Genomic DNA, 16,107 nt, shown 5'->3' on the forward strand with positions numbered 1-16,107 from the left:
CGTCGACCACCTATAATAAATTTATTAAACCCTATCCTGCGCCCCACCTACACCGCCGCCACTGTAATAAAATTATTAACCCCTATCCTGCCCCCCCCTACACCGCCGCAACTCTAATAAAACCTAAGTCTAAAACTAACCCTAACACCCCCCTAACTTAAATATTAATTAAATACATCTAAATAATATTTCTCTTATTAACTAAATGAATCCTATTTAAAACTAAATGGTTCAGCCAATCGGATTGAACTTGAATCTGATTGGCTGATTCTATCAGCCAATCAGATTTTTCTACCTTAATTCCGATTGGCTGATAGAATCCTATCAGCCAATCGGAATTCGAGTGACGCCATCTTGGATGACGTCACTTAAAGGTACCGTCATTCGTCGTTAGTCGTCGGGAAGAAGAGGATGGATCCGCGTAGGCTCTTCTGAAGATGGCTCCGCTCCACTCCGGATGGATGAAGATTGAAGACGCCGCTTGGATGATTACTTCTATCGGATCAAAGACCTCTTCAGCGCCGCCTGGATGATGACTTCATCGGATGGAAGATTTCTTCAGCGCCCCTTGGATGATGACTTCTGACGCTCCGGATCTCCTCTTCGGTTCCATCGGTGGTCGGCTGGCTGAACATGACTCAAGGTAGGATGATCTTCAGGGGGGTAGTGTTAGGTTTATTTAAGGGGGGTTTGGGTTAGATTAGGGGTATGTGGGTGGTGGGTTTTAATGTTGGGGGGGTTGTTTTTTTCTTTTACAGGCAAAAGAGCTGTTTTATTTAGGGCATGCCCCGCAAAAGGCCCTTTTAAGGGCTGGTAAGGCAAAAGAGCTGTTAACTTTTTAATGTAGAATAGGGTAGGGATTTTTTTTATTTTGGGGGGGTTTGTTATTTTATTAGGGGGCTTAGATTAGGTGTAAGTAGCTTAAAATTGTTGTAATATTTTTTAAATGTTTGTAACTTATTTTTTTTATTTTTTGTAACTTAGCTTTTTTTATTTTTGTACTTTAGTTAGTTTATTTAATTGTATTTAATTGTAGTTATTTGTAGGTAATTAATTTAATTAATTTAATGATAGTGTAGTGTTAGGTTTAATTGTAACTTAGGTTAGGATTTATTTTACAGGTAATTTTGTATTTCTTTTAGCTAGGTAGTTATTAAATAGTTAATAACTATTTAATAACTATTCTAACTAGCTAAAATAAATACAAAGTTACCTGTAAAATAAATATAAATCCTAAAATAGCTACAATGTAATTATTAATTATATTGTAGCTATCTTAGGGTTTATTTTACAGGTAAGTATTTAGTTTTAAATAGGAATAATTTATTAAAGTATAGTGTAGTGTTAGGTGTAATTGTAACTTAGGTTAGTTTTTATTTTACAGGTAAATTTATCTTTATTTTAGCTAGGTAGCTATTAAATAGTTAATAACTATTTAATAGCTATTGTACCTAGTTAAAATAAATTGAAAGTTGCCTGTAAAATAAAAATAAATCCTAAGATAGCTACAATATAATTATTATTTATATTGTAGCTATATTAGGGTTTATTTTAAAGGTATTTAGTTTTAAATAGGATTCATTTAGTTAATAAGAGTTAAATTTATTTAGATGTATTTAATTAATATTTAAGTTAGGGGGGTGTTAGGGTTAGTGTTAGACTTAGGTTTAGGGGTTAATAATTTTATTAGAGTTGCGGCGGTGTAGGGGGGCAGGATAGGGGTTAATCATTTTATTACAGTGGCGGCGGTGTAGGGGGGGGCAGGATAGGGGTTAATAAATTTATTATAGGTGGCGACGGTGTAGGGGGGCAGATTAGGGGTTAATAAGTTTAATATAGGTTGCGGCGGGGTCCGGGAGCGGTGGTTTAGAGGTTAAACTATTTATTTAGTTGCGGCGGGGCCCGGGATCCGCAGGATAGGGGTTAATAAATTTATTCTAGGTGGCGGCGGTATAGGGGGGGCAGGATAGGGGTTACTAGGTATAATGTAGGTGGCGGCGGTGTCCGGGAGCAGCGGTTTAGGGGCTAATACATTTATAAGAGTTGCGGCGGGGTCTAGGAGCGGCGGTTTAGGGGTTAGTAACTTTATTTAGTTGCGGGGGGTTCCGGGGGCGCCAGTATAGGGGGTAGAACAGTGTAGTTAGTGTGAGTGCTTAGTGACAGGGGTATCATAAAGCTGTGAAAAAGCCGAAGAGCAGCGAGATCGGATGAGTGATAACTATCACAGTCGGCTGCTCATCGCCCCGTACTTGGTGCGCAGCTTTTTGACAGCTTTTTTGATAACTTAGGCGAACATATTCAGGTCCGCGGTGGTGATGTGAGGGGAGCTTAGGCGGACGTATTGGGCCGGCGAAGGCAGGTAAAGTAGACGGCTTGATATGTACCCCTCAAATTTTTTTCATTTGATATTTGTTAAGGGGTCATAGGAATTTGTTATCTAAAGAAAATCCATTTGTCCTCTTATTTCATTTATACCTGTCTATAAAGAAACACAACAAAAGAGCTGAGGAGGCTTTTCAAAGGGTATGTTCCTGAATTAGAGAACAATACAAATCTTGTAAACAAAATTACAGTTTTACTTGCTTTTTAAAGGGATAGTCTAGTCAAAATTAAACTTTCATTATTTAGATAAAGCAGGCAATTCTTTCTCATTAATTCTTATTATCAATTTGTCTTCATTCTCTTGGTATCTTTATTTCAAAAAGCAAAAATGTAAGCTTAGGAGCCGGCCCCTTTTTGGTTCAGCACCTGGGTAGCGCTTGCTGATTGGTGTCTAAATGTAGCCACAAATCAGCAGCAAAGTTGCTTAAAATTGCTTCTCTATCTGAATCATGAAAGTTTAGTTTAGACTAGACTATCCCTTTAAAACGATTATTACCCATATGGACTTAGTTTAATTGCTGATGTTACACATATAGTTTAATGTCAATTTAATCTATAGATTTCAGACTAGCTCCCACCGGTCACTGCAAACCTTCTGAACGCTCATCCTAACAGGCTGAAAAACTTGTCCTGCATAAACTAAAAATAGCCGTTGGGATCTCTAGATCTCACAAAAATGCACAACATTCCTGTAACATGAATGAAATGTGATGTCTGCTATTTTCTATTAATATAAGTTAAATATACAAAAGGGTTTGACTAAAGTCATTTATGGGAAAAGGACACAAACAAATATTTCCGAGCAAATCACTTATTGAGCTAGAAGTTTGTTTTAATCACCAGGTGGACATTGTTATGGTGTAAGATGTAGCATTAAATAAATAGTGAAGTATTTTAAATATACAGAACATATGGTACATCAGCAATTAAAGGGACACTAAACCCAAATTGTTTCTTTCATGATTCACATAGAGCAGCAATTTTAAGCAATTTTCTCACTTACTCCTATTATCATTTTTTCTTCATTCTCTGCTATCTTTATTTAAAAAGCAGGAAGTTAAAGCTTAGGATTCAGCCTATTTTAGGTTCAGCACCCTGGATAACGCTTGCTTTATTGGTGGCTACATTTAGCCACCAATAAGCAAGCATATTCCAGGTTCTGAACCAAAAAGGGGCAGCTCATAAGCTTTATATTCCTGCTTTTCAAATAAAGATACTAAGGGAACAAAGACAAAATGTTAATAGGGGTAAACCAGAAAGTTGCTTAAAATTGCTGCTCTATCTGAATCATTAAAGAAATAAGCTACTTAAGACCACACCTTTTGGCCCTACACCATACTCCAAGGGTAGAAGATGTAATAAACCTCCGTCTCCAATACAGATGCGAGATATCACTGGACGCTTGTCACTGATAGATGCGGCAACTTACCTCATATGTATGTATGTATTGGGTACTTGTAAAGCGCGGTTAATCACCCGTAAGGGTCTCAAGGCGCTGCTCATTTTATTGACCTCGGAAGGATGAAAGGCTGAGTGGACCCCTGCCGGGGATCGAACCTGCAACCCTTAGGTTGCTACAGAGCTCAGCTACAGTGCCTTAGCATATGATTGCGGTCATTTCTAGTAACTGCACAGCTGCAGGCAATCTGTGTGTTTTATTATACTGTGTATGCTCTTAATACAATAGGGGACTCATCCTTTTATTTATTTCTATTTTTTAACTTAATTGTCAATTTTAGTTGATTTATCACGTATTTATTGTCTTAAAGGGACACTGAACCCAAATTTTCTCTTTTGTGATTTAGATAGAGCAGGCAATTTTAAGCAACTTTCTAATTTACTCCTATTATCAATTTTTCTTCGTTCTCTTGCTATCTTTATTAGAAAAAGAAGGCATTTAAGCTTTTTTCTTGGTTCAGAACTCTGGACAGCAGTTTTTGATTGGTGGATGAATTTATCCACCAATCAGCAAGGACAACCCAGGTTGTTCACAAAAAATGGGCTGGCATCTAAACTTACATTCTTGCATTTCAAATAAAGATACCAAGAGAATAAAGAAAATTTGATTATAGGAGTAAATTAGAAAGTTGATTAGAATTTCATGCTCTATCTAAAATTTGGGTTCAGTGTCCCTTTAAATTATCATCCATATGTTGAAATATTTTCATACATAGGTGGTATATAGTCACTGTATATAACTATTTTTTCTGAGCTCTTGATTAAAATAAATATAAATCCTAAAATAGATACAATGTAATTATTATTTATATGGTAGCTATATTAGGGTTTATTTTCTAGGTAAGTATTTAGTTTTAAATAGGATTAATTTATTTAATTACAGTATAGGAATATTATTTAGTTTAATTTAAATTATATTTATGTTAGGGGGTGTTAGGGTTAGGGTTAGACTTAGGGGTTAAAAACTTTATTATAGTAGCGGCGATGTTGCGGGCGGGAGATTAGGGGTTAATAATTGTATGTAGGTGGCAGCGATGTTAGGGAGGGCAGATTAGGGGTTAATACAATTTATTCTAGTGTTTGCAAGGCGGGAGTGCGGCGGTTTAGGGGTTAATACATTTATTATAGTGGCGGCGAGGTCCGGTCGGCAGATTAGGGGTTAATAAGTGTAGGCAAGGTGGCGGCGACGTTGGGGGGGGGAAGATTAGGGGGTAATGAATATAATGTAAGTGTCGGCGATGTTAAGGGCAGCAGATTAGGGGTTCATAAGGATAATGTAGGTGGCGGCAGTGTCCGGTCGGAAGATTATGGGTTAATAATAAAATGCAGGTGTCAGCGATAGCGGGGCAGCAGATTAGGGGTTAATAAGTGTAAGGTTAGGGGTGTTTAGACTCGGGGTTCATGTTAGGGTGTTAGGTGCAGACTTAGAAAGTGTTTCCGCATAGGAAACAATGGGGCTGCGTTAGGAGCTTAACACTTCTTTTTTGCAGGGGTTTTTTTCAGCCCAAACTGCCCCATTGTTTCCTATGGGGATATCGTGCACGAGCACGTTTTGCCATCTTACCGCTACCGTAAGCAACGCTGGTATTGAGGGTTGAAGTGGCGTTAAATTATGCTCAACGCTCCCTTTTCTGAGCCTAACACAGCCACTCAGAGAACTCTAAATACCAGCGTTGTTTAAAGGGTGCGCTGGGAAAAAAAAGCAGCGTTAGCTACGCGGGTCTTTACCGACAAAACTCTAAATCTAGGCGTTAGGATTTATTTTTATTTTACAGGCAACATTGTATGTATTTTAACTTGGTACAATAGTTATTAAATAGGTATTAACTATTTAATAATTACCTAGCTAAAATAAGTACACAATTACCTGTAAAATAAATCCTAACCTAAGTTACAATTACACCTAACACTACTCTATAAATAAATAAATTAACTAAATTAAATTAAACTAATTACAATTAAATTAAATAAACTAAATTACGGAAAAAAACCCCACTAAATTAAAGAAAATAAAAAAGAATTACAAGAATTTTAAACTAATTACACCTAATCTAATCCCCCTAATAAAATAAAAAAGCCCCCCCAAAATAATAAAATTCCCTACCCTATACTAAATTACAAATAGCCCTTAAAAGGGCCTTTTGCGGAGCATTGCCCCAAAGTAATCAGCTCTTTTACTAGTAAAAAAAAATACAATACCCCCCAACATTTACAACCCACCACCCACATACCCCTACTCTAAAACCCACCCAATTTCCCCTTAAAAATACCTAACACTAACCCCCTGAAGATCACCCTACCTTGAGCCGTCTTCACCCAGCCAGGAAAAAGTGGGCCTCCAGACTGGCAGAAGTCTTCATCCGATCGGGGCAGAAGAGGACATCCAGACTGGCAGAAGGCATCATCCAGGTGGCATCTTCTATCTTCATTCTTCCGGTGCGGAGGCATCTTCTATCCAGCCGACACGGAGCCATCCTCTTCAATCGAAGTCCTAACGAAGAATGAAGGTTCCTTTAAATGACATCATCCAAGATGGCGTCCCTCAAATTCCGATTGGCTTATAGGATTCTATCAGCCAATCGGAATTAAGGTAGGAAAAATCCGATTGGTTGATTTAATCAGCCAATCGGATTGAAGTTCAATCCGATTGGCTGATTGGATCAGCCAATAGAATTGACCTCGCATTCTATTGGCTGATCCAATCTTCAATCCGATTGGCTGATAGCATCAGCCAATCGGAATTTTCCTACCTTAATTCTGATTGGCTGATAGAATCCTATCAGCCAATCAGAATTCGAGGGACGCCATCTTGGATGACGTCATTTAAAGGAACCTTCATTCTTCGTTAGGACTTCGATTGAAAAGGATGGCTCCGCGTCGGCTGGATACAAGATGGATGAAGCCATCTGCCGGTCTGGATGTCCTCTTCTGCCCCGATCGGATGAAGACTTCTGCCGGTCTGGAGGTCCACTTGTGCCCGGCTGGGTGAAGACGGCTCAAGGTAGGGAGATCTTCAGGGGGTTAGTGTTAGGTTTTTTTAAGGGGGGATTGGGTGGGTTTTAGAGTAGGGGTATGTGGGTGGTGGGTTGTAATGTTGGGGGGGTATGGTATTTTTTTTACAGGTAAAAGAGCTGATTACTTTGGGGCAATGCACCGCAAAAGGCCCTTTTAAGGGATATTTGTAATTTAGTATAGGGTAGGGAATTTTATTATTTTGGGGGGCTTTTTTATTTTATTAGGGGGATTAGATTAGGTGTAATTAGTTTAAAATTCTTGTAATTCTTTTTTATTTTCTGTAATTTAGTGGGGGGGGGGGGGGTTCCGTAATTTAGTTTATTTCATTTAATTGTAATTAGTTTATTTAATTTAGTTTATTTATTTATTTATAGAGTAGTGTTAGGTGTAATTGTAACTTAGGTTAGGATTTATTTTACAGGTAATTTTGTATTTATTTTAGCTAGGTAGTTATTAAATAGTTAATAACTATTTGATAACTATTGTACCTAGTTAAAATAAATACAATGTTGCCTGTAAAATAAATATAAATCCTAAAATAGCTATAATGTAACTATCAGTTATATTGTAGCTATATTAGGGTTTATTTTATCGGTAAGTATTTAGGTTTAAATAGGAATAATTTATTTAATTGTAGTAAATTTATTTCGTTTAATTTAAATTATATTTAAGTTAGGGGGGGTTAGACTTAGGTTTAGGGGTTAATAAATGTATTCTAGTAGCGGCGACGTTGGGGTCGGCAGATTAGGGGTTAATAAATGTAGATAGGTGTCGGCGATGTTAGGGACGGCAGATTAGGGGTTAATAAAATTTAACTAGTGTTTGCGAGGCGGGAGTGCGGCAGTTTAGGGGTTAATACATTTATTAAAGTGGCGGTCGGCAGATTAGGGGTTAATAAGTGTAGTTAGATTGCGGCGACGTTGGGGCGGCAGATTAGGGGTTAATAAATATAATGTAGGTGTTGGCGATGTTAGGGGCAGCAGATTAGGGGTTCATAGGTATAATGTAGGTGGCGGCGATGTCCGGTCGGCAGATTATGGGTTAAATTTTTTTTAGTGTTTGCGATGTGGGGGGGGGGGGGGCTCGGTTTAGGGGTTAATAGGTAGTTTATGGGTGTTAGTGTACTTTGTAGCACTTTGGTTAAGAGCTTTTCTCTTAACTACTGACTTTCAAATGAGGTAGGAGTCTGGACAGGAGAGGGTCTACAGCTCACCTCTTCCAACACTTGTAATACTGGTGTTAGGCAAGTCCCATTAAAAAGATAGGATATGCAATTGACGTAAGGGGATTTGCGGTAGCCTCGAGTTGCGGAAGAAAAGTAGACCCTTTCCTGCCTGACTCGTAATACCAGCGGGCGTTAAAAAGCAGCGTTGGGACCTTTCAACGCTGTTTTTTATGGCTAATGCCAAACTCGTGGTCTAGCCGTATGTTTCTCTTGTTACGTACAAAATAAATACGGTCAAGATATATTTCTACATGCTTAAACTGACTTATGTCTTGGGTCTAGATTTATGACATATGTTAATATTAGGTCAGGTTTACAATTCATTATATGTGTGTGTGTGTGTGTATATATATATATATATATATATATACAAAAAAATCCCACAATAGTCATAAATGGGAACCGACACTAACTGGATTTATGAAGCAAAAAAAGACCTTTATTATTCAAAACACTCCTGTGACGTTTAAGGGTCGTTAACCCCTTCCTCAGACAGTGTATAGTGAGTCAAACAAATGCTATATATAACATATACAATCAAATATGCAAATAAAATACAAATTACAAACAACAGAAATTAGACATACCCCTCAGATCGTTTGTGAACCGCAAAGGTTGAAACAAGCACTTCCGGTATCATCTCACATGGGATCTCAACATGTTATCACCATGGTGATGTGAATAAATAAATTATTCAAAATCTAAAAACAAACGATAATGTGCCTCAAACAAACTAATAGACTTTATGTGTACTAACAAAATTATGTCAATTTAAGTGGTGTCAAAGAAGAAAATAATGGCAAGTAAATATATCTGTAACAACTAAAAATAGAACAAAATTAGCCAAACAGCAATTGTTGAGAAACATATAACTTCAGTAATAACGGGTTGGATCTACACAGAAAATTAGGAAACCAGATGAGAAGCTATACTGTCTGTGAAAAAACAGATTTACATTGCGGAGATCCTCGCCCTTTGCTGTAATAGCCTTATCATGTAAATTCTAGGTTTCGCAACTTAAACATACAAATAAATGCATAGGTCAAAACACATATAATTAATGTAGCACATTCAGTGTATGCCTAGTGAGATAGATCGTAACATATAACCCAAATTGGACAAACGGTGTGTTTAGACTATTGTATTAAGCACTAACGGCTAGATTAAGAGTTTTGTCGGTAACGACCCGAAAAGCTAACGCTGGCTTTTTTCTGGCCGCACCATAAAAATAACTCTGGTATTGAGAGTCCACATAAAGGCTGCGTTAGGCTCCAAAAAAGGAGCGTAGAGCATATTTAACGCAACTTCAACTCTCTATACCAGAGTTGCTTACGCAAGCGGCCAGCCTCAAAAACGTGCTCGTGCACGATTCCCCCATAGGAAACAATGGGGCTGTTTGAGCTGAAAAAAACCTAACACCTGCAAAAAAGCCGCGTTCAGCTCCTAACGCAGCACCATTGTTTCCTATGGGAAACACTTCCTACGTCTGCACCTAACACTCTAACATGTACCCCGAGTCTAAACACCCCTAACCTTACACTTATTAACCCCTAATCTGCCGCCCCCACTATCGCTGACCCCTGCATATTATTGTTAACCCCTAATCTGCCACTTCGTAAACCGCCGCTACTTACATTATCCCTATGTACCCCTAATCTGCTTCCCTAACATCGCCGACCCCTATATTATATTTATTAACCCCTAATATGCCCCCCACAACGTCGCCTCCACCTGCCTACACTTATTAACCCCTAATCTGCCGAGCGGACCGCACCGCTATTATTATAAAGTTATTAACCCCTAATCCGCCTCACTAACCCTATAATAAATAGTATTAACCCCTAATCTGCCCTCCCTAACATCGCCGACACCTAACTTCAATTATTAACCCCTAATCTGCCGACTGGAGCTCACCGCTATTCTAATAAATGTATTAACCCCTAAAGCTAAGTCTAACCCTAACACTAACCCCCCCCTAAATTAAATATAATTTTAATCTAACGAAATTAATTAACTCTTATTAAATAAATTATTCCTATTTAAAGCTAAATACTTACCTGTAAAATAAATCCTAATATAGCTACAATATAAATTATAATTATATTATAGCTATTTTAGGATTAATATTTATTTTACAGGTAACTTTGTATTTATTTTAACCAGGTACAATAGCTATTAAATAGTTAAGAACTATTTAATAACTAAAATAGTTAAAATAATTACAAATTTACCTGTAAAATAAATCCTAACCTAAGTTACAATTAAACCTAACACTACACTATCAATAAATTAATTAAATAAAATACCTACAATTACCTACAATTAAACCTAACACTACACTATCAATAAATAAATTAAATACAATACCTACAAATAACTACAATGAAATAAACTAACTAAAGTACAAAAAATAAAAAAATATTTACAAACATAAGAAAAATATTACAACAATTTTAAACTAATTACACCTACTCTAAGCCCCCTAATAAAATAACAAAGCCCCCCAAAATAAAAAAATGCCCTACCCTAGATTACTAAAGTTCAAAGCTCTTTTACCTTACCAGCCCTGAACAGGGCCCTTTGCGGGGCATGCCCCAAGAAGTTCAGCTCTTTTGCCTGTAAAAACATACAATACCCCCCCCAACATTACAACCCACCACCCACATACCCCTAATCTAACCCAAACCCCCCTTAAATAAACCTAACACTAAGCCCCTGAAGATCTCCCTACCTTGTCTTCACCTCACCGGGTTCAGCGTTCGGTCCAGAAGAGGGTCCGAAGTCTTGATCCAAGCGGAGCAAGAAGAGGTCCTCCATCCGGTAGAAGTCTTCATCCAAGCGGGGCAGAAGAGGTCTTCCATCCGATTGAAGTCTTCATCCAAGCGGGATCTTCTATCGTCATCCATCCGGAGTGGAGCTGCAGGATCCTGAAGACCTCCGACGTGGAACATCCATCCTGGCCGACGACTGAACGACGAATGACGGTTCCTTTAAATGACGTCATCCAAGATGATGGAATCAGCCAATCAGAATCAAGTTCAATCCGATTGGCTGATCCAATCAGCCAATCGGATTGAACTTGATTCTGATTGGCTGATTCCATCAGCCAATCAGAATATTCCTACCTTAATTCCGATTGGCTGATAGAATCCTATCAGCCAATCGGAATTCGAGGGACGCCATCTTGGATGACGTCCCTTAAAGGAACCGTCATTCTTCAGTTGGACGTCGCCGGATGAAGATGGGTCCACGGTGGAGGTCTTCAGGATGGAGCCGGTCCTCATCGGATGAAGATAGAAGATGCCGCTTGGAAGAAGATGGTTGCCAGTCTGGATCTACTCTTCTTCCCGGATAGGATGAAGACTATGGACCCTCTTCTGGACTTCTTCAGCCATCGGATGATGGATGTCTAGCCCCCTCTTGGGTTGGATGAAGATATCGGAGCCAGGACAGATCGGTGAACCTGGTATGGTGAAGACAAGGTAGGATGATCTTCAGGGGCTTAGTGTTAGGTTTATTTAAGGGGGGTTTGGGTTAGATTAGGGGTATGTGGGTGGTGGGTTGTAATGTTGGGGGGGGTATTGTATGTTTTTTTTTTACAGGCAAAAGAGCTGAACTTCTTGGGGCATGCCCCGCAAAGGGCCCTGTTCAGGGCTGGTAAGGTAAAAGAGCTTTGAACTTTAGTAATTTAGAATAGGGTAGGACATTTTTTTTATTTTGGGGGGCTTTGTTATTTTATTAGGGGGCTTAGAGTAGGTGTAATTAGTTTAAAATTGTTGTAATATTTTTCTTAAGGTTGTAAATATTTTTTTATTTTTTGTACTTTAGTTAGTTTATTTCATTGTAGTTATTTGTAGGTATTGTATTTAATTTATTTATTGATAGTGTAGTGTTAGGTTTAATTGTAGGTAATTGTAGGAATTTTATTTAATTAATTTATTGATAGTGTAGTGTTAGGTTTAATTGTAACTTAGGTTAGGATTTATTTTACAGGTAAATTTGTAATTATTTTAACTATTTTAGCTATTAAATAGTTCTTAACTATTTAATAGCTATTGTACCTGGTTAAAATAAATACAAAGTTACCTGTAAAATAAATATTAATCCTAAAATAGCTATAATATAATTATAATTTATGTTGTAGCTATATTAGGATTTATTTTACAGGTAGGTATTTAGCTTTAAATAGGAATAATTTATTTAATAAGAGTTAATTAATTTCGTTAGATGTAAATTATATTTAACTTAGAGGGGTGTTAGTGTTAGGGTTAGACTTAGCTTTAGGGGTTAATACATTTATTAGAATAGCGGCGAGATTCGGTCGGCAGATTAGGGGTTAATAATTGAAGTTAGGTGTCGGCGATGTTAGGGAGGGCAGGTTAGGGGTTAATAAATATAATATAGGGGTCGGCAGTGTTAGGGGCAGCAGATTAGGGGTACATAGCTATAATGTAGCTGGCGGCTCTTTGCGGTCGGCAGATTAGGGGTTAATTATTGTAGGTAGGTGGCGGCGACGTTGTGGGGGGCAGGTTAGGGGTTAATAAATATAATATAGGGGTCGGCGATGTTAGGGCAGCAGATTAGGGGTACATAGGGATAATGTAGCTGGCGGCGGCGTGCGGACGGCAGATTAGGGGTTAATTATTGTAGGTAGCTGGCTGCGACGTTGTGGGGGGCAGGTTAGGGGTTAATAAATATAATATTGGGGTCGGCGGTGTTAGGGGCAGCAGATTAGGGGTACATAAGTATAACGTAGGTGGCGGTCGGCAGATTAGGGGTTAAAAAATTTTAATTGAGTGGCGGCGATGTGGGGGGGCCTCGGTTTAGGGGTACATAGGTAGTTTATGGGTGTTAGTGTACTTTAGAGTACAGTAGTTAAGAGCTTTATGAACCAGCGTTAGCCCAGAAAGCTCTTAACTACTGACTTTTTTCTGCGGCTGGAGTTTTGTCGTTAGATTTCTAACGCTCACTTCAGACACGACTCTAAATACCGGAGTTAGAAAAATCCCATTGAAAAGATAGGATACGCAATTGACGTAAGGGGATCTGCAGTATGGAAAAGTCGCGGCTGAAAAGTGAGCGTTAGACCCTTTTTTGAGTGACTCCAAATACCGGAGGTAGCCTAAAACCAGCGTTAGGAGCCTCTAACGCTGGTTTTCACGGCTACCGCCAAACTCCAAATCTAGGCCATAGTTAATGCAAAATTGACGGTTTAGGAAAACCTTCTTTGGCAGTCATAAGCCTATAACTATGTGATAATCTCATAGACAAAAGCTATGTTAACAATGGAAGCATTAGTTAAACGCTTATTATTCTAAGCAGACATAGTCATCACTTGTAGAACTATAAAGCAAGTTAAGCACTAATTGACATGATAAGGCTATTACCGCAAAGGGTGAGGGTCCCCGCAATGTAAATCTGTTTTTTTCACAGACAGTATAGCTTCTTATCTGGTTTCCTAATTTTCTGTGTAGATCCAACCCGTTATTACTGAAGTTATATGTTTCTCAACAATTGCTACTGTACACATCAAGTCACGTAACACTTTCTATTAGTTTGTTTGAGGCACATTATTGTTTGTTTTTAGATTTTGAATAATTTGTTTATTCACATCACCATGGTGATGACATGTTGAGATCACATGTGATATGATATGAAATATCTGAGGGGTATGTCTAATTTCTTTTGTTTGTAATTTGTATTTTATTTGCATATTTGATCGTATATGTTATATATAGCATTTGTTTGACTCACTATGCACTGTCTGAGGAAGGGGTTAATGACCCTGAAACGTCACAGGAGTGTTTTAAATAATAAAGGTCTTTTTTTGCTTCAAAAATCCAGTGAGTGCTGCTTCCCATTTATGAATATTGTGGGATATTTGTTGGATATTTTACATACAGGCTGGACACCCTGGTTGCTGAACGGAATGTGAGAGTGAAGACTCTGAAGATTCGTCTGAAGACTCGCCAGAAACACGGGCCCACACAATATGGGCCTATGTATGTTCTATTTAAGTCAGCTGTCCTCTCTAAATAATGTTAATGTAATGGATATAATTGTATATGTATATGTATACAGATACCATTGTTTTTAATTGATTTATCACAGGTTCCGCTCCCTATAAATAGTGAGTTTGCGCCTTACAAACATATCCTATGATTAAGTGCTCATGAGGGCACGAAACTAGTCAGGATGTTTGCCTGCCACGTACCTTTGTTTTAACTTTGTTCCAATAAAGGTTTGTTTTATTTTATTCAGCCCTCCTCACTGGTGCCTCTTGTTGTGCGGCTGTTCCTTCTTGTTTTTAGAATTTCATGTTTTTGGACGTTTTACAGCCTGCACCCCCCCCCCTCCGCTCGACCGTCACGACATAGCGTTCATTTTGGATCTGCAGCAGCGAGGAGAGTGTGTTTGTATAAATGTAGTGATAAAAAAGGTCTTACATTTAGTAGTCACAACTTTGCAGACCGGGAAAGGCTAGGGGGCGAGGTTGAGCCAGACATCAATCAATGAGCTGTTAGTGTGCAGCGCGCTACTGAGTATCTGACTGTTCTCTTTAAATAGCACTACCATATATGTAATCTTTGCCATTAAAAAAAATCTATCAGTAAAACGTCTTAAATCCGTGCCTGTAGTAATGTTTATATTACAATGTTATGCCAGCTTACTGGGATGAACATCCAATGAGTGTGTGTGTCATATGACACTCATGAAGTCCAGCCCTTTGGAAGTCCTTACGAAGCCTATGTAGAGAGTGGGTGGGACTGCTCTCTATCTCACAGCCCAGCCAAAAGAGGAAATGAAGGGGGGGGGGGGGGGAGAAACAGAAGATATCAAGTAGGATTATAAATCTTTTAAAAAATATATATATGCACTTTAACAAAAAAAATGCAGTTTTAATTGTACACTAACATATTTTTCCTTGCAACACTCTTAAAGTCTGAAATTTACCATCACTTTAAGGTAAATTTACTCTGTACAGCCCTATTTCAAGAGAACTTCCTGATTTGGAGCAGCAAAACTAGCAGTTCATGCATGTGCCCTGTTGCTTCTACAGACGTGCTTAATTTTCTGCAGACATTTCGGATCACAGCATGTTCTGCCTTGGTGTATGTTAGCATATATAAGTATGCATTAATGCATGATTAGCATTTTATTTGGATTGAGGAACAGAAACTGGTTAAAGGGACAGTGAACACATTTAAAGGACCAGTCAATACAGTACATTTGCATAATCAACAAATGCAAGATAAGAAGACAATGCAATAGCACTTAGTCTGAACTTCAAATGAGCAGTAGATTTTTTTAAAATAAATTGCAAAGTTATGTCTATTTCCACTCCCCCTGTATCATGTGACAGCCATCAGCCAATCACAAATACATATACGTATATGCTGTAAATTCTTGCACATGCTCAGTAGGAGCTGGTGATTTTATAAAATGTAAATATAAAAAGACTGAGCACATTTTGTTAATGGAAGTAAATTGGAAAGTTGTTTTAAAATTGCTGCTCTATCTGAATCATGAAGTTTAATTTTGACTTGAGTGTCCCTTTAAGTAATGAATTGTAAAAGAAGTTTTGTAAAATTAACTTAACACTTACAATTTACAAGGTTTTGCAAATCATACATGGTTTAAGGATATATAGATATATACATATATGTGTGTGTGTGTGTCTAAATAACAATTCTATAATAATATTTCATTACTGTGTATTTACTGTATTTGTTTAACATTACAGGAAAATGTTATTTTTATTTTATATAGATATTTCTACGTATACCTTTACATGTATATCTATTCCCATATAGGTATAGATGTATATATTTGACATTACGATTATCACATATATATAGAAAAATTGATTTAATAATAAAAAAGGACATTTTTTCTATGAATGTAAAATATGTTTACCGTGCTTGGAGGTAAATTTTATATATATATAAAAAAGTAAATTGTAAAGTATTTCTTTTAACTTGTACGCACAATATGAATCAAGACATTTAAATTGTATCTGTTCATGG

General features: G+C 37.7%; 1 protein-coding gene across 1 annotated transcript in view; it reads right to left on the reverse strand.

Moving 5' to 3' along the window:
* The window catches only part of SLC22A18 (solute carrier family 22 member 18), a 209,266-nt gene that overhangs the window by 143,606 nt on the left and 49,553 nt on the right, over positions 1–16,107 (reverse strand). The gene's annotated exons all lie outside the window — the stretch shown is intronic.

The sequence above is a fragment of the Bombina bombina genome, chromosome 7 (assembly GCF_027579735.1).
Source record: "Bombina bombina isolate aBomBom1 chromosome 7, aBomBom1.pri, whole genome shotgun sequence".
Taxonomy (NCBI): Eukaryota; Metazoa; Chordata; class Amphibia; order Anura; family Bombinatoridae; genus Bombina; species Bombina bombina.